We start from the raw sequence: 24,107 nt of genomic DNA, 5'->3' as shown, positions 1-24,107 counted from the left end.
TCAGAGTATGCTTTGCCATTTATAGAGATCCTTATAACGTAAGAAAAATGATAATAATTTTCTACATATTTTTTTTTTATTTCCCCGACTTTCTTTCAGTGAAGTTAAGTGTATATTCTAACATAGGCACATGCTGGGGTTAAGAACAAACCCATATCTCTATAAGACTTGATTCATTGTTTCTTTAAAATAGTAGATTATGCTATGAAGCATTACTGTTTTCATAGTTTTTTATTACATTTTTATCATAGCTAGGATATATTACCAAAAAAAGGAAACTCCTTACATATAAAGCAATATTTTTTTTTCTTTCAGAGTGCAGGTATTTCTTTTTTACAAGAATTCTAAAGGACAGGTTAGCAAAAAGCAATGAATTTTGGAAATAGTGAAAGGAAACTCATGTGGAGAAAATGTATTCATAAATCTTAACAAGTTATAGTTTACTACTTAATATTTATTAATCTTAATCAGAACATTATGCATTGAGGAGGGTTAGTTCTGTCTTGAATGAGATTTTTAGGAAGGTTGTCGAACAATTATAGTTTAAGGATTCAGAAATTAGATAGGTTTTCTAAATCAACTTAGTAAAATTAATTTTTCTCTATGTAGATTGCCTTTTCTTTGGTTAACAAGTTAAATTGTAACTTAATATAGTTCCTGAGTGGAAAAAAGTACTTTTCATCTATTGTGAATGTTCAATTGTGTTGTTTTGAGGAAAAAAAAAGATTTTGGCCTTATAAATTTGGTTGCATCAAGGAGAAACATTTTTGTTTCTTTATATGTGGCGTTCCTGGAGCTGAGGTTACTAAGAAACGTTCATTGTAGTACTGTAAAACTGAGTTAAAAATGGGTTTCCTACATTGGAAATGGGTTTTGTAACATTTTTGTTTTCATTTCTTATGCATTTGATACCCTAATGCAGAAAGACTGTATGAATGACTGTGTTTGACAGGTGTGAGTAGAGTGTGTGTGTGAGAGAGTGGGGGAGGGAGGGAGACATGGGGGATGGGTAATAATAAAGCTATTAAGTTTTAGTAAGATAAGCCTTTGAGGTCATCTAGTCTAATTTCCTGACTATATGTATATGGGGAAAACAAGTCTTGGGTTGTGGGGTCCCTTTCCCAAGGCCACAGCTGACAGATGGTTACTAGCTGAGCTGAAGCACGTCTTGGTCTCACCTTGTCACTACTCCATCACTCCAAACAATGGATCTCAAGTGATAGCAGTTTGCCCCTCAGTGTATGCGTAGCAATGTCTGGAAATGTTTTTGGTTGTCACGACTTGGGTGTGCTACTGGTAACTAGTGGGTAGAGGCCAGGGATGCTGCAAAACAACTTATAATACACAAAACATCCTCACATCACGGGGTTATTTGGTCCAAATGTCAACAGTGCTGAGTTTGAGAAATCCTTCCAAAGCATGAAGTACATCACACGCCATTATTAGCCAAGGAAAGAATCATTTACTTCTGCTATGAGCTTGGTCAAAATCCAATGAGTAAATTTTTAATTTCTCATAGGTAGGTATTTCCAAGGAAAATTCCTGAAACATTCAGTCACAAAGATAAATTCATTATAGTTTCACAAAATCTCACAAAGACGAATGTTTCATATGCTTATTATAAGCCTAAGTAATACACCTAGTCGTGTTTGTCAGAGGCTGAGTGTTGGTACCAGAACAAGATCACAAGTGCGAAGTGACTACTTAGAGGGGTAGCAGAATAAGTCATGTCATCAGACTGGGCCATGCCAACATTTGCTTAGTGTTCCCATTTAGGATATCAAAATTTGCTTTAAAACTATTTTCTAGACATTGGAATTAGGCCAACATAACCACTTTTTTTTTTAAATTTTTTTCAATGTTTTTATTTATTTTTGGGACAGAGAGAGACAGAGCATGAACGGGGGAGGTGCAGAGAGAGAGGGAGACACAGAATAGGAAACAGGCTCCAGGCTCCGAGCCATCAGCCCCGAGCCTGACGCGGGGCTTGAACTCACGGACCGCGAGATCGTGACCTGGCTGAAGTCGGACGCTTAACCGACTGCGCCACCCAGGCGCCCCAACATAACCACTTTTTAAAATAATTCACAACTAATGATAGCTTTAATTTATTTAGTATCAACTACTCTTTTAGCGCTTTATTTCCATTGCCTCCTTACCCTTAGAATCACCATCCATGATCCACCATTTGACAGTGATGAAACTGAGGCTCAGAGACAGAGCTCCCTGAGCACGCCCAACCAACGCTCAAACCCAAGTCTGTGATTAGGATCTCTTCTTTTTAAAGTTATATTAATTAGAGATCAGATTTATTTTTCTTACAGTTTTTTCTTAACCTTTCCCTTAACTGACAAAATACAAATAAAGCTGGCTTTGTGTTACTACTCCGACATTGTCATAGAAAATAGACGATGTGTTTGTAAAGAAATTCTGGACACTGTGAGGCAATAGTTCCTCCTTCTAAAAAGTGAGAGAGAAGAAAATATTTTCTGTAATGCTGCAATAAGACTCGTACATGGACACGAGGATTTAAGTGGCTCATGTGTGTGAGTAGGTGCAAGGTAGTGTAATAAAAGATGGTGGCTAACCCCCCTGGTCTGTCTTGATGAAGGAAAGACATATTTGTAAGAATCATAATGGGCTCTGACTTCGTGCATATGTGTTTCTAATCTATCGTTTCAAACCACTTAGTGCATTTCAGTAAGAGCCAAACTGCCTTCCTTGCAAGACATTTCCAGTTATGGAGACAGTTATGATGCTTTTGAGTAATTCTACAAATATTGGTAAAGCCATTAAAATTGTAACAATTAAGATTTAGCAGTACAACTGAATTCAAGTGGTGACTCAGGTCCACAGAAAATCTTTCCCGTTTGTCTTACTTTGCCAGTGTTTCTCTATCACACTTTGTCAGTGAAAGGCACGTATGTGTGATGTTGCCATTATTGATTCTTCCGATGTATAAAAGTAGGAAAAAACCCCAACAGTATGAAGAGTTTAAAAATCACTGTATACTTATTGTTTTAAAGGTGTATCTTTCTGATTTATTTTCTCGGTAAGTTATCCAATTCTGAGTTACTCTCATTATTTTTGTTTCTTTCATTGCTTTCACAGAACATCCATTCATCCATTATTTATGCATTTGTACCTTCATCACTTATCCATATATTTGCATATCTGCTAGAAACTCAAAGACAAGTACAATACTGTGTCCTTAAACGATTTACAGTTCCCTGAGGAAACAGGTAATTAAGTGCATGAATATCACCTTTGACTGTAGCATTCGCTTTCTGTGGGAATCAGGAGATGCCTTGCAGAGATTGTGAGAAATAGCTGTGAAATTAGGTAAAGGTTTTGATGGGGGTTCCCAACCTTACGGCTTCTTCTGAACTCCCCAGTTAGCGGATAGGGATCTGATTAATATGTTCCCCGTTGTTTTTCCAGTTAGATAGTGTTATAACTGTCCCTGGGCCTGGAGCCCCTGATCTAATCAATAAGGCCACCGGAGCAGACCGAAGACAGTGGTTTAACCAGGTGAGTTCTTTTCTCTCCATCACCAAATGCCTGCACAAGTCCGGTCATGGTCCTGGCTGCTTCTGCCATTTTCAATGTGGCTTTCATCTGAATTATGACCTCATGACCTCACGATCAAGTCATGCTTCTCCATCTCCAGCTTCCTATCCTTGTTCAAGTAAGGATAAAGAGAGACGTGAAATGGAAAGGTATCCATGTAAGGAAGACAAAACTTTTCAAAAATGCTTATCAGGTTTCCACTTATGTTTTACTGCCCAAACTACCACATAGCTAAGTGTGTCTGTAATGGGAGTCTTGGTGACATAAGCTTTTTTCTTTTTTTTTTTCCAACTGTAGGGAGGAATCAGAAAAAATACTAGGTAGGTAAGTAGCAGACTTCATAGGGACAACCTAATATATAGAATAAAATTGGAATGCACACATACAAAAAAATCAGCTTTCACTGATGTGTGTTGAGTGCCTTAAGATATTGAGAACCTGGGGCTCCTGGGTGGCTCAGTTGGTTGAGCTTCCGACTCTTGGTTTCAGCTCAGGTCATGATTCCAGAGTTGTGGGATCGGGCCCCTCGTCAGGCTCCGTGCTGAATGTGGAGACAGCTCAAGATTCTCTCCTCCCTCTGTCCCTCTCTGCTGCTCACATGTGCTCTCTCTAAAAGGTATTGTAAACTTGCCAAGAAATGAAAACTCTAAGGCTGAATTTTCTCCTTCTTTTCTTATACTCCCCTTGGTTGTTATGGAATATTGAGCATTAAGATAATGAAGATGTTTGTGCACCCATGTGTGTTTGAGTATGTGAGCCATGGTGGCAATGTACTTTTTGAACTAAGATAGAGACACTGGATAACTTTGTTTCCATGATGCTGGTAGATCCTATCAGTCAACAAAGCATTTGTGAGCCAGACTTGGTAATAAGCACAAAGCAGGATCCCATTCCACTTTATCTCAAGAGAAGTGAGGTTGTGTTGGAAAATGAGAAGAAACCCTACAGATATAGTCAGATTTTACTGAACAGTGATTTATCAACTTGAAAGTAAAAGCTCATGTGGTAAAACAAAAGTCTGATTGGTGTGGATTCAAAAGAGATGAAAGGAGATGAAATGAAGACAGAGAAATGGACAATTCTTTCAGGTTTTAGTATAAAATAAGTTATGATGTGTGAAGGGTGGAGTGGTATAAAGACTAGGGAATAAGAGAAAGGTTTCTAGCTTGACAGACTGCATGGATGGCAACATCATTATTTTCGATCAAGAATAAAAGATACAACAGGAGAGGTTTTGGAAGAAATATAAGAGATTTGCTGTTTGGAAATTATGGATTTAAGTGGCTCCTAGTGCCTATTCTCATTAGACTATTAGACATGCAGATCTGAAGCTTGATATTCTATTATGGGCTGGCCATATGAGTTTGGGAATTAAATGTATATTAGTGTATTTGCTAGGGCTGTCATAACAATTTACCGCAAACTTGGTGGCTTAAAACAATAGATATTTGTTATCTCACAGTTCTGGATTATAAATGTCCAAAACCAAGGTGTCAGCAAAGCCATATTCTCGCTAAAGGCTCTAGGGGAGGGTCCTTCCTTGCCTCTTTCTAGATTCTGGTAGTTGCCAACAATCGTTGGCTTATAGATGCACCGTTCCTATCTTTGCCAATGCATTCGCATGGAATTTGCCCCTGGGTGTCTGTTTCTAAATTTCTCTCTCTTTAGAAGGACACCAGTCATTGGACTAGGGCTCACCCTAATCCATTCGACCTCATTTTAGTTTGATTACCTCTGCAAAGACCCCATTTCCAAATAAGGTCACATTCACAGGGTCCAAGGGAGAGGACTTCCACACATCCTGTCAGAAGACACAATTTAACACACAATGACGTATGAGTGGCAAAAGTGGCCACAGAAACAAATGTGATCACCCAGACAGAGGGCTCGGAGTGAGAATAGGACCAGTGATAGTCCCTTGGAAGCACTCCACCTTGAAAACTAATAAAGGAGGGTATGGGGATATGGTACAGTCAGCAGGACAGAACAAGTAATCCAGAAAAACTGCATTCTGACAAATATATTGTAAAGAAGAGATTTGATAAGAGGGTCAAAAATCTTTAGAGATTTCAGGTAGCACGAGCAGTAGGAATAGGCCATTGTAACTCTTGCTAAATATGGAGAGGGGCAAGTTTTGAGACAGGCAAATAATTTAGGATACTGCAGCAATCCAGGCAGATCCTGATGGCTGCCTGAACCAGGATTTGGCAGTGGGAAGAGAGAGGACTGAGCATATTACTGAAGTAAAGTCAGAGCGAACTGGTCCTGGATTGGGTGTAGACTAGGAGTCAGAGATTACTTCCAGGGTTTTTCTTTAGCAAACTATAAGACTGGGTTGCCGTTATTGAGATAAACAATGCAGTGAGCCCATGGAGAGAAGATGATTTCAGTTTTAAATATGTTGATGACATATCTGTCGCATTTTCTAGTGGCAGGGTCTAGAGTGCTGGTGCATGTAAGTGTCGGAGACTCAAAAGAGAATTGAATCCAAAAACGAAGATACTTGAAAGTCATTTGAAAGGAAAGATAATAACTCAAATCATGAGAATGGATGACATTATCCATAGAGGTAATAGACTTACATGGGAAAATATCTGATGTACACAGAGCGATGGGAAGGAAAAGAAGCACCACCGAAGAGACTGGGGAGAGCCAGCGAGAAAGGTCAAGAGGAAGAGGAGAGTATTGTGCTAGGATAGAGAAGAGCGTCTCCATGTTGGCAGGGGTGTGAACAGCGGTGTCAAAGGCTGTGGAGATGACAGGTACAATGAGTGCTAAGAGGAGTCTAGAAACTTAAAAAAAACCCAAATATGCATGTATGTGAGTGCAAATGTGTGTGTTTTCAGAGAGTCACTTTGGTGCATTAAAGGGAGTAAATGGCAGATGAAATGGGGTTTTTGGAAAGAAGTTTTTCAACTACCTGACCATGAAATGGAGGGGAATGGTAGCTACAAATGAAAATGAATTGACTTATGGACATAAGCGAAATGGACTGAAGCCTTGACAGTGTTTAAAATCTCCTGGGGCGATTCCAGACAGAAGGAGAGCTCAGAGGAAGAGGAGAGAGAAAGGTGATTGAGCACATCTCCGGAAAAGACCTGGGAAAGGAAACCTGAGCTCAGAGGATTAGTTCCTTTTCTACAGGAGAATGTCACCTCTCTGTTGCATTGGGATGTAAGGGGGAAGGATGCTGTTAAGTGGAAATGGATGGCAAACATATTATCCAGCTAAGAATGGTCATCCACACTAAGGAGGGAGAAAGACTAAAGGATCTGAAGACATTAACTCTTCAAATGCTGTTTCTGTGCTATTTATGAGGAATGTGCTCATTGTGTTTCTTGTGCCCTTGCCTCTTTCTTTGGGCATTTAGTGCTCGTAGCGTCAACCAGGGAAACTCTGTGGTCTGCCACCACCCCTTCCTCAGAGTGCTTCCTGACAGCTGGGTCCTGTCCCTGGAAAATCACTCCTTCCCTCCCTGCCGCCAGGCAGCCAGAGGGCTCTCCCTAGGGGGCTCTGGAGATGCAGCTCACAAGTCTCGCCACATGACTGAAATCCAGGGTTTTGACATACAGTTTTTGTATCATGATTTACCGACTTGAATATTCTATTAAATAGTCTTTCTTTTTTTTTTAGCAACCTAATAAAAATCTTCCTGGACCAATGATATTTTCTATTGTTCCTGTGATCTGTAGTATAATCTCTCTTTAAATCTTATGGATAGATAACTTCGTTTCTTTCTTCTTGGCCATCTTGGTTTTTTCTATTAGTATTACAAGTTACACCCATTGCTGTTCAACACTTGTGGATGAAGGAGTGGGTATTTTCTTCCTTTTTCACTCACAGTACGTGGTTTCAAATGGGTTGGATGGAAGGCTTTGGGTAACCATACTTAGGGAACATTAAAGTGATTTCATTTCGGTTCGCTTACTTGTGATCCAAAGAGGGTGTTGTATTGGTTTTGATAAAACTTCATAACCAATGGGAATCTTTTTTGCGTTAGTGCGGAGTGGCCTTAATGCTGGAAATAATCCTGTTGGCCAGGACCCCAGAGCTATACAGATGAGAAAAGGATGCAGGAAATTCTGTTGTTTACACATGTGTCTGTAACACTGAGCCGCTGGAGCAGCCCAGCAAGCCCAGAGGGTAAGATGCCTAATAACCTTGTGGTTTTCTATTTAATTATTACATTTTCCTGCTGGAGCAGAGCATGTGGTATTCTCGGAGCAAAGAAAGACAGTTGCTTATAAGATGCAGAACAAAACTACTGTAGGTCTGGGAAACAGAGGGATTAGGAGTTTCTTCTTAAAGTGGACTTGGTTCCTTCCCTCTTTCTTCCATTTCCCACTGTTGGTATTATTTATCCTGACAGCTTGCCATACTTTTCCTGTTTTCAAAAAATAATATACTAAGCAAAACTCAGGTAAGAATTTCAACTCTAAATTTAGAAAGTTATAGATTATGTTGATATTAAAACTTTATTTTGTAGTTCAAATGAATATGATGAGTTAGTCAATGTGCTGGAAGTAACCTATATTCTTAGAGTTTTAGAACAATGTAAAACTGTTATGCAAACCCTCATAATTCTGCCTCATGCATTCAGGGTTATTTTCATTTTGATGGACAGTCCTCATACTGAATTCCTGCTATTGTTAACAGAAAAGTATACTTCAAAGTTACCTGGGTTGTATGGAAGAGATATGGCATAGAATCAAACAATAAACTCCTGTGCATAATAGAGAAGAAATGGATCTTTAACTATATGGAAAGTAATTGTAGAATTGAGGAGGGGAAAATGATCTTTGGAAACCATTTGGAAATGTTTGCTTATGTTTCCCACAAACATAAATTGTAAAATGAACGCTAAGTGGAGAAGTCTATTAAATAGAAATATAGGGAAGATATTCTTTAAAAAATGTAATTAGAAACCTGTAACATATGCTGTTGAAATATATAGTGATATTTCTTTATATTCTCATTTACGTCAATACTAGCTTTCTATTTTCTGATCAGGTGAATACACTTTTGCTAATATTTTTGTGGAGTAGGATACTGTTACAACTTTTGATTAAATGCCTTGTTTTTTAATCATTTCATTGTTGAATATCCTTGCATATACATTAAATATTCCTGAATTATGACTTTTGTCCACATTTTTACATAGGAATTAGATTAAGAAGGAATCTTAAAAAGCTAGTGATATAGTATCCGTATAGCTTTTCTGTGATTTTTCAATATTGATTTTAGATATCAATAAATCTATCTGCATGATATTTAGAAAAATGCTTTATGTGAATTGCTTTTTTCCCAAAACTTTAAGAAATAGTTTTCTTGTAAAATAATAGATTGTATAATGGTCCCCCTTTTACATTCTTCATGTTTTTATTGGATTCAGTAATTGCTTGATCACTGGGATATAGTTTCCTAGTGCTTTGCAATGGCTGTGGCCTTGAAATTTATGAAGGTTTCCTCTAATCATTAGAGCCACAAATATAATGGCGGTGATTCTTTAAAATTAAAAAATGATATAAGAACAGTTTCTATGTGAAGAAGTACTGTTTCTTCTGGGCTGATACCGCAAGGTTAATTGAATTTTTCTATAATGGCAAAACCTTCAAACATCCTCTTTTTAGCAAGATTTTAGAGAAGCCTTGAGAGAAAAGTCCAGCTCCCTGAGCTGAGTCTTGAAAAATCCATGGAACTTAGATAATTGCTGAAAAACAAAAAGATCATCCTACTTTGCAGTAATAGTTGGGGCAAAGAGTTTTGAGCATAAATTAATATGAAGCAGGGAAGGTTAGGGATGAGCTTCATCGGAGAAGAAATAAAACGGACCTTTGTGAGTAGCAGATATTGTGCTGAATAGATAGAACAGGGCAAAGTTATGAAGCACAAAGCGCTGTATACTCTGAATACACAGAGTAATTTTGCCCCTGTATATTATGCAGTGGGGACAACTGCAAGTTTCTGAAGAGATGACAGTATTTATTCCTCTTTGCTTTGTCATTGTTGTCGTCATCCTCCTCCTCCTCGCCCTCCTCCTATCAGCAAAGAATAATGTTTCCTTGTAAGATGATTTACATACATACCTATGATCCTGACAGTTGTGTAATAGAATGAACTTCATTTTACGGAGTACCTTCATTTTATACGTGAAGAAATTTGATGTTCAGAAATGTTAAACGATTTCTTCAAAGCCACAGATATAGTAAGTTTTGGAGCTAGGATTCCCAATAATGTCTTTCTGGCTCCAGAGCTATTTCCACTCTGCTCCACTGGTATTTTAGGAATGTGAATCTGGCCGGAGTTAAGCAGAGTGGGTTAGGATGGCTCTGGGGTTATAGAGTGCAGGGATGAGGCGGCAAGACAGCATCCGTAAATCCAAGCTAATCGCAATTTTCTCAGGTGGTCCGCTCTCGCCTTTGGGAACAGACAGAAGAAATTGATACTGAAAATAAGCAGTTTTTATATTTAAATTGGCTATTCTCGTATTCAACTCTTAGGCTTTCCTCTCATTTCCTTGGTGTCATGTTCAAAGAAGATGTCTTTTGACTTCTCAGAGGAAATTTAAGCATTGATTTTCATCAACTATCGCGTATTCATAAATGAAATGCATGAGGTTACTGGAAATGATATGGGGAACACATTGGCCTTCTTTTGTTTCTTTTTGATGTGTGATATAATTGAATGCTTAGTGACCACACCTTCTTAAAATTATGGGAAGACTCAACTATTATCAAAGAAAAGTGTCATGTAAGTTTTTTTTTTTTTTTTCCAATATGTGAAGAGCACCTATCTGTTGCTGGCAGTGTGGAGTACTGTACATTTGTAGTAAAAATAATAAACCCTGTTTAACATTTTTCCTCATATATCTAAACCTTAAACATACTTTACTTTTTCTTTAAATAAAATATTTTATATATACATATATAATATATACATATATAATATAATGGTGTCTATGCTATCATTTTACAAATGTACTATCTGCTGTTTTACAAGTTTATTGTTATTTAAGTGGGCTTTATTGGAGTAATGCCTTTTGGCCATATGCCCAAACAGATGAAGATAGTTGAAATGTAAAGTTTCGTTCCTTTAAATTTATCATTACTAAAACAGTAAGTACATTTGTCAGTTCAGATACTTTCACCACTGACCTTATGACATTTCATTTTAATTAAACAGGTCTAGGCTGTATTCCAAGATTAACTTTTATAGAGGGTCTTTTGCATACCAAATGCCTGGAGCTCAACGTTTGGTCCTCAGTGCCCTGATCAACTCTAGATGCACAGTTGTTACCAAGTGTTGTAAAAAGGAAAACTGGGTATCTTCATTATTTTAAGAAGTTTGTTTACTTATTTATTTATTTATTTATTTATTTATTTATTTATTTTGAGAGAGAGAGAGAGAGAATGTGTGTAAATATGAGCAGGGGAAGGGTAGAGAGAGATAAAAAGAAAAAATCTGAAGGGTTCCCAGCTGTCAGCAGAGTCAGACGCAGGGCTCTAACCCACGAACCACAAGATCATGAGCTGAGCCAAGATCAATCATGACCTGAGCTGAAAGCAAGAGTTGGACATGCCTTCAGCCCCAGAAAACTGAGTATCTCACTGGCGGAAAGCAGCCTATCAAAGAGAAGATGAGTTGTGCTCAGTGTCATTCTATTAAAGTCATAGCTTTACAGAGGATTACTAATATTTTCATACATGTAAATATCTGGGTGATTTATATTTGATGATATTTGCTAAGAGTTGCTATGTAGAAAAGATACAAAGCTATTTGATGTTAAACAACTGGTAGAAGCATTTTTTTTTTGGTAGCTGAAGACAGAAGTACCCTTTGAGTAAAAAACATATTCACTGCAGACCCCCAGAGCAGAAGGAGGAGCAGTACTGGGTGAGGTAGGAGGGGAACCATGGGCCAGAAGTCTTTCAGAAACCAAGTAAATGAGTCATTCCGGAAAGATGAAATGGCCAGTTAACTAAAATACGACTGATTGGTCAAAGAAAACAGGAGTTGGGTGCCTGGGTGGCTCATTTGATTGAGTGATAGACTCCTGATTTCAGCTCAGGTCATGATCTCACGGTTCATGAGTTCAAGCCCTGCTTTGGGTTCACTGCTGTCAGCGCAGAGCCTGCTTCAGATCCTCTGTCTCCCTGTCTCTCTACCCCTCCCCTGCTCACTCTCTCTCTCAAAAATAAATAAATATTAAAAATAAAGACTAAAAAAAAGAAAACAGGAGTTAGCTATTAATTAGATTTAGCAATTTAGAAGTCATTGATTTCTGTTTTGGTAGAGATCTAGGCTTAAAACAGAGTGAGTTCAAGAAAGAAAGAGAGGAGTGAAAATATCTTCTAAAGCTTTTTACTGTAAAAAATGTCAGAGAAATGTGATGGCCCCTGCATGGGGATCAAGATGATTTTTGTTTTTCAGGTCAAAGGTATTATAGCACGTCCATTTGCTGATGAGAATGATTTAGGAAGGAAATTTAATTTGATTAAGTAGGAGAGGACATATTTGCAGGAGCTAAGTCTAAGTCAGTTAGAGGGGATTTACATGGAACATACAAATGGGAAGTTTGGGCATATGGGTATGGAGGAGCCCGCCCTACAAGGAGGCTGAGGTAAGGGTATCCATCCGCAAGAATGGTAGGTGTGGCAGAACCAGAGTATGGCAGTTGTCTTTTGATCACTTTTCTTTTCTCAGTGAAATAAAGAAAAAAAAAAAAAAGTTCATCAAGAAAGATGGAAGAGTAACAGAAGAAATGGGACGTTTGGAGACAGAAAATGTGTGGAGTTGTTCAGGAGAACGGGGAAGTGAATTGATAAGGGAAATGTAGTACAGTTGGCGTGGCCGTGCTAGAGGCTTGTTTGATATTCAGAGTGAAGAATTTGAATTGAGACCCCATAGTGAAGGATGTTTTCTCTAAGTAATGCCGGGTGCTCAGATGCGTCTATAGAGGAGGCGGATAGTTGGATGCTATCCAGAATTGGAGTTTTCTAGGCAAGCACGGTTGAGAGAATGCCATTCTAGCTGAGAGTCATTTGCTAATAATGGAGCTCAGAAAAGGGAGGGCAATGTCGATAGGAAGTAGATGATACACAGAAGGCAATAGGATAAATTAGTAGGAGGTTCAAATTTGGTCAAAGAAGAGAGTTGTGGGACAATAGGAGGTAATCAGAGAGGTGCTTAACATTGAAATGGGAAGAAATGTTGGTATGGTAAAGCATCTAGGGTATAGAACCAGCATGGGTGGGTGAGGTAAAACCATGAGAATTAATAGGAACTGAGAGAGGAGATTATTGTAAGGACACTGCATGTGAAAATATTTTGGACGTTAAGTTAGGTTTTTGTCCCTGAAAACATTCCATCCCTCACGTACCTTAATAGTCAGTACAACAGCTGGTTTTACTAGGTACATTTTATTATTAATAAATGTTTTTGAATTTATTTCAATGTGGAAAACATTCCTGTTATAAAAATACATGGGAAAACATGATATTTCATATATGGCTCTTACAATGGTATAAAGATAGATATCCACAAGTGGACGCTAACTTTAATTTCCCATTCCCATGCTGAGACTCCTATTTTGTTAGTGATTTCATCCACTTACCTTCTTGCTATATTTTAACGTGTCCATCACCACCTATAGTTATCTACTTAAAAAAATTTAACTGAAGTAGAGTTGGCATATAATATTAAATTAGTTTCAGGTGCACAACATACTGAGTCAATGATTCTATACCTTATGAAATGCTCGCCATGCTACGTGTATTACAGTATTAATTGACAATATCCTCTGTGCTGTCCTTGCTTTTTTAAAATTTTTTTTAATGTTTTTATTTATTTTTGAGACAGAGAGAGACAGAGCATGAGCAGGGGAGGGGCAGAGAGAGGGGGAGACACAGAATCCGAAGCGGGCTCCAGGCTCTGAGCTGTCAGCACAGAGCCTGACACGGGGCTCGAACTCAGAGAGTGTGAGATCATGACCTGAGCTGAAGTCGGACGCTTCACCGACTGAGCCACCCAGGCACCCCTGTCCTTGCTATTTTTAATGATGTTTTCTCGGTCTTACAATCTGTATTAGAGAAGAATCTTTGGGGAAAGATAAGAAATAGAATTTTTCACATCTAACAAATTATAAGCCCATAATTTTTCTAGATTTGTATTATTTTGCCAAAGTTTTGGATACAAATGAAATTATATTTATTAATGATATTCAGAAACCATGAATCAATGATATTTTTCTTGGGCTTTAGTTCATAGTAAAAGCGATATGTTTAACAACTACATATATTTTAGTATTTAGCAATTATGTTTGTCTAAAAGCCCATGCTGTCTAAACAGCTTCAAATAAATGGTGTTTCTTTTAAACTTAGATGAGAATGTTGAACAGCCATATCCAATGTTTTATATCATGTTGGTTTACTTTGATGTGACTGACTAATACAGCATCTCTTGCGTATATGACCATGTGGCAGAGAATGAAAATGCCCTGTTCATTTGTATTTGAATGGTAGCCATGTTTCTTTGGCGTATATTTCCATTATCAATAGGATGCATTTTTCCAAACATATATTTGTGAATAATGTTATTAGAAATCATCTTAATTTGAAGCATAGATAGGAAGCCTCTGTAAGATAGAGACAGAAATTTTGTGAGACCCACTGGATATATTTTTGAAAAAATCAAAGCATAGCTTTCTGTTTCTATAAAAGTCTCTATGAAAAAGAAAAGCCCTTACATTTTTTGGATGTTCTAAAGTAGAGCTGTCCAATAGAAATATAATCCAAGGAACATTTACAATTTAGTTACATTTAAAAAGTTAAAAATTAAATGTGATATTGATTTTAGTAATATATTTTACTTAACCCACATCTTTAAAATATTACCATTCTAAAATGTAATCAATATAAAATTAATGAGATGGTCTACATTTTTATTTTCCACCTGTGCCTCATTTCGACTTCTAGTACATCTCGGTTCAGACTACTCTCAAGATTTCACCAGCATCATCTGCCTTGTGACTATCCTACTGGACAGCACAGGCTATACTACTCCAGAATATAAATAATTACAGAGTACTCTCATAGCAAGTGTAGATCATGCTTAAGGCATTGCATTTATCTTCTTTTGGACGTGAAGATAGGTGTTTGAGTGAACTTCCTATGGAACAGATTTACCCCAGGTTTTCTAATTCTGAACCCGGTGTGCTCTGAGCTCCACTCTACCATTCTGATGATGACCTGTTGATGTATTTAAGTTCTACTGATACTGAGAGGTATGTAAAATAGGGTGACCATTGGAGATTACTGGCACCAATATGTTCTCCTCTCATTATAATTTAAGAAAATCTAATTGGTTGAAAAGCAGGCAAGAATGAAAATGATGAAACCCAATTCTAGGATTCCACACATTTCTTAATTTTTTATTTTTTATTTTTGTTTTTTGTTTTTCTTTTTTCTTTTCTTCTTTTCTTTCTTTTATAAATTAAACAAAAGATCCAAATCCGGTAGAGCAGAGAAACAGAAAAAGTGAAATAAGAGTTTCAGAGGAAGATTTAAAACTGTGGCTTTATAGGGATTATTTGAGAAAGGATTGAAAGGAAATATTTATATGACTAAGAGGGTAAATAAAAACAAGCAAGTTTTCAGAAATGTATCTTTTTAATCTGGTCTTCAGCTTTTTGCAGTTCTCTTTGCACATGTCTTACATTTTCTATTTTAGGGACTGGAAAGCCAGATCTTTTGAGAAATGTAAACACGAGCTATTCACTTCCTGTTGTTTTGACATTTTTAATCCAATCCCTTGTCTTTGCTAAGGAAATAAAACACTATACCTACAATGCAAACAGATGAAAACTCATTTCAGATCAATTAGCAATTTGTTACGAACTCTGCTATATAGTTAAATTGCTTTTCTCTTTAGTGTTATCTTCTCTTCTGTCAAAGACAAAACCCTGAAATATCAACACTTAAAAAGCTGATTGTAGACTCTATGTCCAGAGTACAAAGACATTTTGGCTAATATAGAGAATGTATAAAGAGGAAAAAATTTTCACTTGCATGAATAGTAACTGAACTTCAAATAAAAATCTAACATTTATGCTTTGTAATGTTTCATGTCTTTTCTTAAGATAAATGAAATTTTCCCAGTGAAATCAAGATTTCGGATCTCATTATTATAAGTGACTTAGGTATTATACAACCACCAGATTTGTTTTTCTGGAGAAAGTATTTTCCTCCAAATAATATATCTGAAAGCTGATAACTTGTCTTATTTTACATGAAAATTTGAAAGGATTAGAACAAAATATATGGTTGCTATTATTTTAATCTTAGGAGAGTCCATAGAAATATAACAAGGCTATAAATCTAATGCTAGTAACTAAGATAAGAAGTCAACATTTTGTCTAAACATCAACACATTATTAACTGCTGTTCTGATAATTTGTATCCTGATAACATATTACTATTTCTCTTTTTGTTACATAGTATAAGAACGTTCAGTTTTGTGGGGTACCTGGGTGGCCCAGTTGGTTGAGCATCCAACTTCAGCTCAGGTCATGATCTCATAGTTCATGAGTTCGAGCCCCGCGTCAGGCTCTGTGTTGACAGCTCGGAGCCTGGAGCCTGCTTCAGATTGTGTGTCTCCCTCTCTCTCTGCTCCTCCCTTATTCACGCTCTGTCTCTGTCTCTCTCAAAAATGAATAAACATTAAAAAAATTTTAATAAAAACAAAAAAGAATGTTCAGTTTTGAACAATTCCAATATTCCTCCTTTGCTTTTTTGTATTATTTTACTTTAGTTTTTCTAAGTATTAGAATCTTCATGACCAAGAAAAATTAATTGATTTAATATATTTATACTACTGTAAGTGAATATAGTACTATAAATGACTATGTTTTAATTATATACAAAATCAAGTTTACATATCCCTTTTGTACTTTTTCCATTTATGTCACAAGAGATACAATATACTTTCTGGAACCTCTGCTATTTCTACTCACAGGTAGACAGCCTTGTGATTTCAAAATAGATTAATCATGTACGAATCATGTTTTAAGAAAAAACATAATTATGAAACTTGGGTAGGTTCATATTCACTAATAATTTTATTTTCTCATCATCCTCGGCAATCACATTCATAAAGACTTACAATTCACGGACTAAATCTGACCTGCAGTAATTTGGAGTATTCAAGGACTTACATGGGCTCCTGTGGTATTGCACTTTGAACACATTGCCATGGGTGGGTGGAGGCAGCTGGTTTCCTGTTTAAAATATTTTTGAGAACTTTTAGAAAGTTCAGTTCATTCTCAGCCCAGAGTTCCTTCAGAAAAGAATAGTTTAACATGTGCAAATATTTATATTTGAAAGATTAATTAGGAATATGTGATTAAACTCCAAAAATTGGGTTAGTTTGTTTGTGTTCTAGTTTATGCAATTCTGTTATACCCAGTTCTTCCAACATGTCCAAAATAACTTGTTTTGGTTCTTTCATAACAAAAATTTGGTTCCATTTTAAAATGTGAAAACATCTTGATAATTTGCTGCAAGGGAATCTTTGGAGAAAAAAAAATGATTTACACTTGAATTTCTGAGTCAGATTTCACATGTAATCACAATGTTAAGTTCCATGAGAATAGATATTTAAATCCATTTATTTCCTACGTACCTCCAAACGCCTGGAACAGTGTCTGTGGCACATAGGAGAGATTCAGTAAATAGCTTTTGAAGGAATGCATGAATATTCAAAGCTCAAAAGTGAAAGAATGTTTATCCTTATGTTAGCAACATGCAGAAATGAGTAGTCATTATTATATACACATGCATGTAATTTTAATAAAATTATTATCAAAATACACTGTTTTACATGCATTTGCTGGTTTTGCCTTTTATTTTGCCTCTGCCTTACACAGGTTGCTGAAATGATTTTAAAACCCTAATCCTAAATTGGCTGAAAATTGAAATAAATAAATAAATAAATAAATACAGTTTTAAATGATTAAAACTACGATTTTTAAGTCAATTAAACAAAGAGGTCATTAGACTGATGTCACTTTAGTGCTGTGGTGATCTTAGGACAGCCGATCACAGACAGACAGCTAGGCTTTCTCTAAGTTCTAGCCAATCAATAATTTCCTTACTTTGTTTCCGCCTTTTCTCTACAAAGGCCTCTCCCTGAGCTCCTATGGGTGGAGATCTCCTATCCACTTCTAGTTTGGCACCATTTAAATCAAGTTTTGTTCAAATCTTTAAAATGTTTAATATGCCCCAGTTCATCGTTTTAAGCTATGGTTACCACTGCTTGCTTTTGATCCCGTGATTGTGAGTTTGTATGACAATTCTTCAGTCAAATTTAGTGACAGGGAGGTTTGTGAGAGTGTTCATCTTTGAGTAGGGTGCATTATGTAAAGGGATGTTGGTTTAAAAAAAACTAGTAGGACCAAAAATTTGGAAAGAGATAGGAAGCAATATTTTTCACATGGATTTTTTTTTTATCTTTACCTGCTTTTCAACCAAGGAAGTTATTTGTGTACCTCAGCGAAGAACTTTCATAAATGGACATTTGCAGAAACACGCTCAGCAGGTGGTAAATCCCTGTTCAGATGTCACTGTGTATCACACATATGACTTCCATCTGATTAAAATGAAAATGCGGCAACAATAAAAACCCAAAGTATTTTTTTTGCAATTCTTTTTTTTTTTAAATGTTTAATGTTTATTTATTTTTGAGACAGAGAGACAGAGCATGAGCAGGGGAGGGGCAGAGAGAGAGGGAGACACAGAATCCAAAGCAGGCTCCGGGCTCTGAGCTGTCAGCACAGAGCTCGACGTGGGGCTCGAACTCACTAACCATGAGATCTGAGCCAAAGCCAGATGCTTAACTGGCTGAGTCACCCAGGCGCACCATTGTTTTGCAATTCTACAATGCCATTAGAAAAAAAAGTTCCCAATCTACCTTAATCCAGAAAATAAAGTCTTTATTGTTAGTGTCCTAGACTGCATGGTTTTTGAATGCCACCTGAATGCACCATATTCTCTGGGTATTGGTAAATTTAGTGATTTTTTTTTTAAGAGAGACTCTATTTTGAAGAATTTTTTTAATTATGAAGTCTAAATATAAAGCCATACAGAGCTTCCATGGAAAATTTCAAGAAGACTAGGGCGCCTGGGTGTCTCAGTCAGTTAAGTGTCTGACTTCAGCTCAGGTCATGATCTCACAGTTTGTGGATTCGAGCCCAACGTCAGGCTCTGTGCTGACAGTTTGGAGCCTGGAGCCTGCTTCGTATTCTGTGTCTCCCCCTTCACCTGCTCCTCCCCAGCTCATACTCTGTCTCTCTCAAAAATATGTAAACATTAAAAAGAGAGAGAGGAAACTTCAAGAAAACCATTTCCTTGCTGTATTTATACAATGCAAACTGGAAGAAAGTAAGCGATTTAGGCAGGCAAACTCTTCTTTTGAAGAAAGGGCTTTGAAAGGGATAGCCAAGGTGATTAAGTGAGTGAAAGGCAGGATGCTTTCTGGAATGTCAGAACATGCGAGACAGCAGGGCTGACTTGGTGTTCCATGAAGCATGAAGGACAGCAGGCTGACTCTCATATGTAAGGAGAAAAGCTAAGTTAAGAGAGTCAATGCCTGGAGGTAGAGGAGACATACAGTAGACTGACTTTGGATTTAATGCACTGAGTATGTTCACTTAAATGAGAAGATGATTTGGTCACCAAATGTGGTTATCTTCTAAGTTATCCATATGGGAAATATATAAGATGTTCCTACTGACACAGAATGAGAGAACTCCCCTGAGGTATAAGCATAAATATACTTTGAGTGTTAGATTTTCATTATTGCACAGTCAGTGCTTAATGTTTTATTGTTAACCACTTTATTGTTGAAAGTAGGGGGACTGCAAGAGCTGTAAGTCATGGTTGAGTTTACAGAAAAGAAAATCAGCTTTTCATGTTTCCATTAGGAAGTTTCAGTATGTTAATGGGAAAATATATTTGAATAACTTTATTTAAAAGGATTCAAACTCTGCATTACATTAATATGTCAAGTAGTGTTTGTTCTACTTTATGAAAAGTGTTAAGTTAAAAAAAATGCATTTTGTGACAAATTTAAATGTTAACCAAAGCATTTATTTCAGAAGAAATTTCCCTTTTAAGTCCTCTGAGCTTTATAATAATTTAGAATTGTGGCTCTATGCGATCACTTGATTATGGAAGTTCTAATGCAGCAGAAAACAACTGTCATGTGGTGGTTCCGTTTAAGTAATAGAAAAGCATTTAAAAAAACATAATAATGAGTTTGAGTAGCTGTCAAACTATGTTAGCATGTCATAAATTATGTCTTTTACATGTTTAGTATTAATTGAGAAGGTTGATATTTTGCATAAATCAAGAGGAAGAAAAAGAAACCAAGGATTTAATGAATATTTAAGAATTATCTATTTTTAAAATACAAAACATACGTATTTTAGTTCAAGTTGGAACTTCTACATTTTTTGTGGAAGAAATATTCCTGCCAAAGAGTGAATATATAGGAATAGAGTATTGACACCCAAAGGAAGTTGAATTATTTTGGCAATCCAAGACTAAAAGCTTGGCTACAGTGGGACGTGAGATCTCCAGGTGTCCAAGCACAGGAGACTTGGAGATGCTGAAATGGAAAGGCGAGGAAGGGAGCCCAGCAGGTAAGACTGATGTAAGGATTTTGAACTTAATCCTGAGAATAATGGGAAAACAAATTGAAGGGGTTTCAGCAAAGATTAAATAATCAAATGAAAAATATATCTCTGCAGTTGTTGAGTGGCAAACAGTATTGGAAGGAAGGACTTTGGGGCTCCTGAAAGAGTGGGCTGTGTTTGCACGAAGGTAGCTGAGAAGGAGAAAAGTAAACATAGATGAAAAACCTCCCAAATGGTGAAATGAACAGGACTTGGTAATTGACTGGAAATAGGGGATGATGAAGAATGATCAGTAAGGGAAATCTAAAGTTTTGGCATACACAAACTGAGAGAATAGTGGTGACTTTGATTAATGAGGGAAAAAAATGGCGGAAAGCCAGTTAACCTTCCATAGAGTAAGAAATGTAAGAGCCTTCCCTAAACTCCCTGAAGCAGCAAAATTCACGCTATTTCCACATAAACACAAACACACACAGCAAATGCTCTTTTCACTTCCAACAGGCCTGAGGATTCCACATGAATAAAATAAGACTAATTTGTTAAGGCCCAATGGACATGCATAAACATAATTGCATACATATGCATTTTGGCAGATGTAAACTCTATTTTAATTGAATGGTTCAATTAGTTTTCTCTAGATTCATTAATTGAGTATCTTCTATATTCTAGTTCCCTCTAGGTTCATTAATTGAGTATCTTCTTTATTCTAGACATTGAGAAAACAAAGATAAATAAAAGGCAAGTTGCAGAAGTTTGTGGAAGCTCATAGGCTGATTGTGGAAATAGATGTATTAAAATTACTATGCGATTTCATAAACCCAGAGTAAAATAATCAACCAGAGCATGGGGCCACAGATAAAAAAGGAATGAACTGACCAGGGAACTTAGTGTAGATCCATTACTTTTCTCATTATTAGTCATTCTTTCTCTTTCCCTACCTTTACATGCGCAAACAACACGACACACACACACACACACACACACACACACACATTAACAAATTGAACTCTATTTGGGTTTTCAAGTAGTTTCTACACAAACATCTTTTTATAGGCACAAGATCTATTCTTTTTATCTAGACCGCATAGCTCATATATAATAAGTGTAGGCTAAGAGTTGATGACAGGACCAGAGTAGAATAATAGAACAGCCTGCTTTTCATGTATGTGAGCCCTTTATTTGTGAATTGTGCATCCTATTTGGAGAGGAACCAAGGAAACGTCAGTTTGGATTGTTTATTTCAGTTTATCATTTCATCGTTCCCATGGCTTCAGATAATTTGGAAGTGGGATTGTTTACATTCCTAGAAATTCTTCTTTGTTTTATCTTTAAGTGTTTTGCTTTCTAAATCTTATTAATCTCACTTTTTCTTGATTTCATTATAGCAGATGATTTTATTACCCAAACAAGGGAGAGAAAATAGAATAAATTGTTTAAAGAGCTGATTCTCATGATAACATCTTCTACCTTCACTAGTCATAAGAAATGTGTGAACATTGATTTTATACTCTTTATTTTTGTTTTAGCCACAAATTCATGATATGCAGAAAGGGAATCTTATGTAGTAAAAAAAGAAGCATAAGAGAATATTTACCATTTATTGAATATCAACATTGTGCCCAGATCTTTTATGTACTGTAGCAAACATGCTCCAAGCAAACTGATAGGTATTATCGCTCCATATTTATTATCAAAACTAGTGGGGAAAAAGTTGACTTCTCCAAGGTCTCACACACGGTCACAGGTTACATCAAGTCCCTTTGCAGTGTTCCCTTCTTCCTATTTTGTTCTCACTTTTCGGAGTAACAAAAGAAATTGCAGACATTTTCTTTGAGAGTTAGCTATTATAAAATCAGGAACAATGGCCAACGGCAGCCGTAAATAGTAAAAAGATCAGTTTGCCTAACGTTACAGTATAACTAAATGGGAAAGAAAATGTTTTTGTATTCAAGTTAACTTCTGTTATGATTAACAATATGTGCTTGCCTGCCCTGTTACTTCACATTATGGTAGTGTATTCAAGCCAGAACAGTCCCGAGGTAATCAGAACACTTACTTATTCACTGTTTAAAAAAAATTTCAATTTTTTTAACTTGTTGGGACAGTCTGCTGTTTTACAATGTTACATGTGTTTTTTTAGTTTCATTTTTTATTACTTTTATGAAATGCTTAAATTACATTTGATTATATTTGTCTGAGAACTCTTTTGACTTGCATTTGTATAGATTATCTTAAAGCATAGAAGAACTTTGAATATGGGTTTGTTTTTTAGATTTTAAGCAACAAAACTCAGTAGGAGACTTGGGACTCTGAGGTCAGATCTTTTATGCTGCCAAAGATTGTTAGAAATTTAAAAGTAGATCTGGCTTTCGTAAACATAATGAAGCAAGCGGAGTTGAGCATTTGAATTCAGTCATCTTCCAAAATATCAAGTTACTTTCCTTCTTCCATTTTCCATTTTAATTTAAGCTTTTGAACAGCAAAATAATTATCTTGATTTTGTTTTTGTCGGTGCGAAATTTTTGAAAATGGAAATATGTTCAAAGAAGGTAGAAGAAGTAGTTGGCTTTGTCCCCTGCCCCTCCCACTACAATTTGTGTTAATACTCGTTATCTTGAAGCAAGCTCAGGTAATCTTGGCTATCTGTTGAAATGAAACTTTTTTTTTTTTTTTGACGTTTATTTATTTTTTTGGGACACAGAGAGACAGAGCATGAACGGGGGAGGGGCAGAGAGAGAGGGAGACACAGAATCGGAAACAGGCTCCAGGCTCTGAGCCATCAGCCCAGAGCCTGACACGGGGCTCGAACTCACGGACCGCGAGATCGTGACCTGGCTGAAGTCGGACGCCCAACCGACTGCGCCACCCAGGCGCCCCGAAACGTTTTTATAAATGCAAGAAAGATAACTGTGAATGGAGACATTATCAAGTATTTTTTTATCTGTGTGTGTGTGTGTGTGTGTGTGCGCATGTGTGTGTGCATTTGTGTGTGTGTGTGTGTGTGTGTGTGTGTGTGTTTAAGGGAAACAGGACAATTGACTATTTTGTCATAAGACTTGTCAAGGACTTTGCAAACCATTTGGGGAGACTCATGCCTTCACTTCCATTAAGAGGAGGTATACTTGATAATGAAATTCTGATAATCTGAACACAATCGTTCTAATGAGCATTAATTTCATATAACAAGGTAACATCTGGAGAATTTAATCTCAGTGATTGGATAACTAAAGTGTGAATCAACCAGAACATTATGTTATGTTTCTTTGCATTAAAGAGACATGATTGGGGGGGGGCGGGGAAACAAAAATTTTAATTGTAAATTATATGTACAGGTTTCATCAAGCTTTTTGTTGAAATTAAACCCAGTGAATTTATGGGGAGTTTTTTGTATTTTATGCTCATTCAAAGTCTGCATGATAAAACTATTTCAGTACTGGGAATCATTTAGTGTAAGCAAAGTATTGTCCTTTCAGGGAACGTATTTCCTTTCAAGCAGAGCTGACTGATCTACAATTTGCTGACAACGTTGACCAGTCCTGTTATCATGTTCTTTTCCCCCTCATGTGACCAAAAAATTCTTACTCGCACATTTCCTTGGCCGCAAGCAGAGGGACACGTTCCCTGTCCTATGCTGCCTCTGAGCTCTGTGCTTCCATTAAAATGCACACTACTATATAGTGTGATAATATTCTCTTTATCATGTCTATTCTCCTGCCTCATCTGAAAGCTGCTTAATGGGTAGAAATCTGGGTAGATACAGTATTTGTAAAGATGGAGCCTGGCAACTGGCTGCTTTCGGATTATCCCAATGAGGCTCAATGTGGATGGCTTCATGTAAAGTGAACAA

General features: G+C 36.7%; 1 protein-coding gene across 1 annotated transcript in view; it reads left to right on the top strand.

Moving 5' to 3' along the window:
- The first annotated feature begins 3,118 nt into the window (after positions 1-3,118).
- The window catches only part of CCDC102B (coiled-coil domain containing 102B), a 129,585-nt gene continuing 108,596 nt past the window's right edge, over positions 3,119-24,107 (top strand). The window contains 2 exon segments of the mRNA XM_032595436.1: positions 3,119-3,242; positions 3,442-3,531. The gene's annotated coding sequence lies outside the window, so the exon portion shown is untranslated.

Source organism: Lynx canadensis, chromosome D3 (assembly GCF_007474595.2).
Source record: "Lynx canadensis isolate LIC74 chromosome D3, mLynCan4.pri.v2, whole genome shotgun sequence".
NCBI lineage: Eukaryota > Metazoa > Chordata > Mammalia > Carnivora > Felidae > Lynx > Lynx canadensis.
This window is presented reverse-complemented; position numbering and strand designations above follow the sequence as displayed.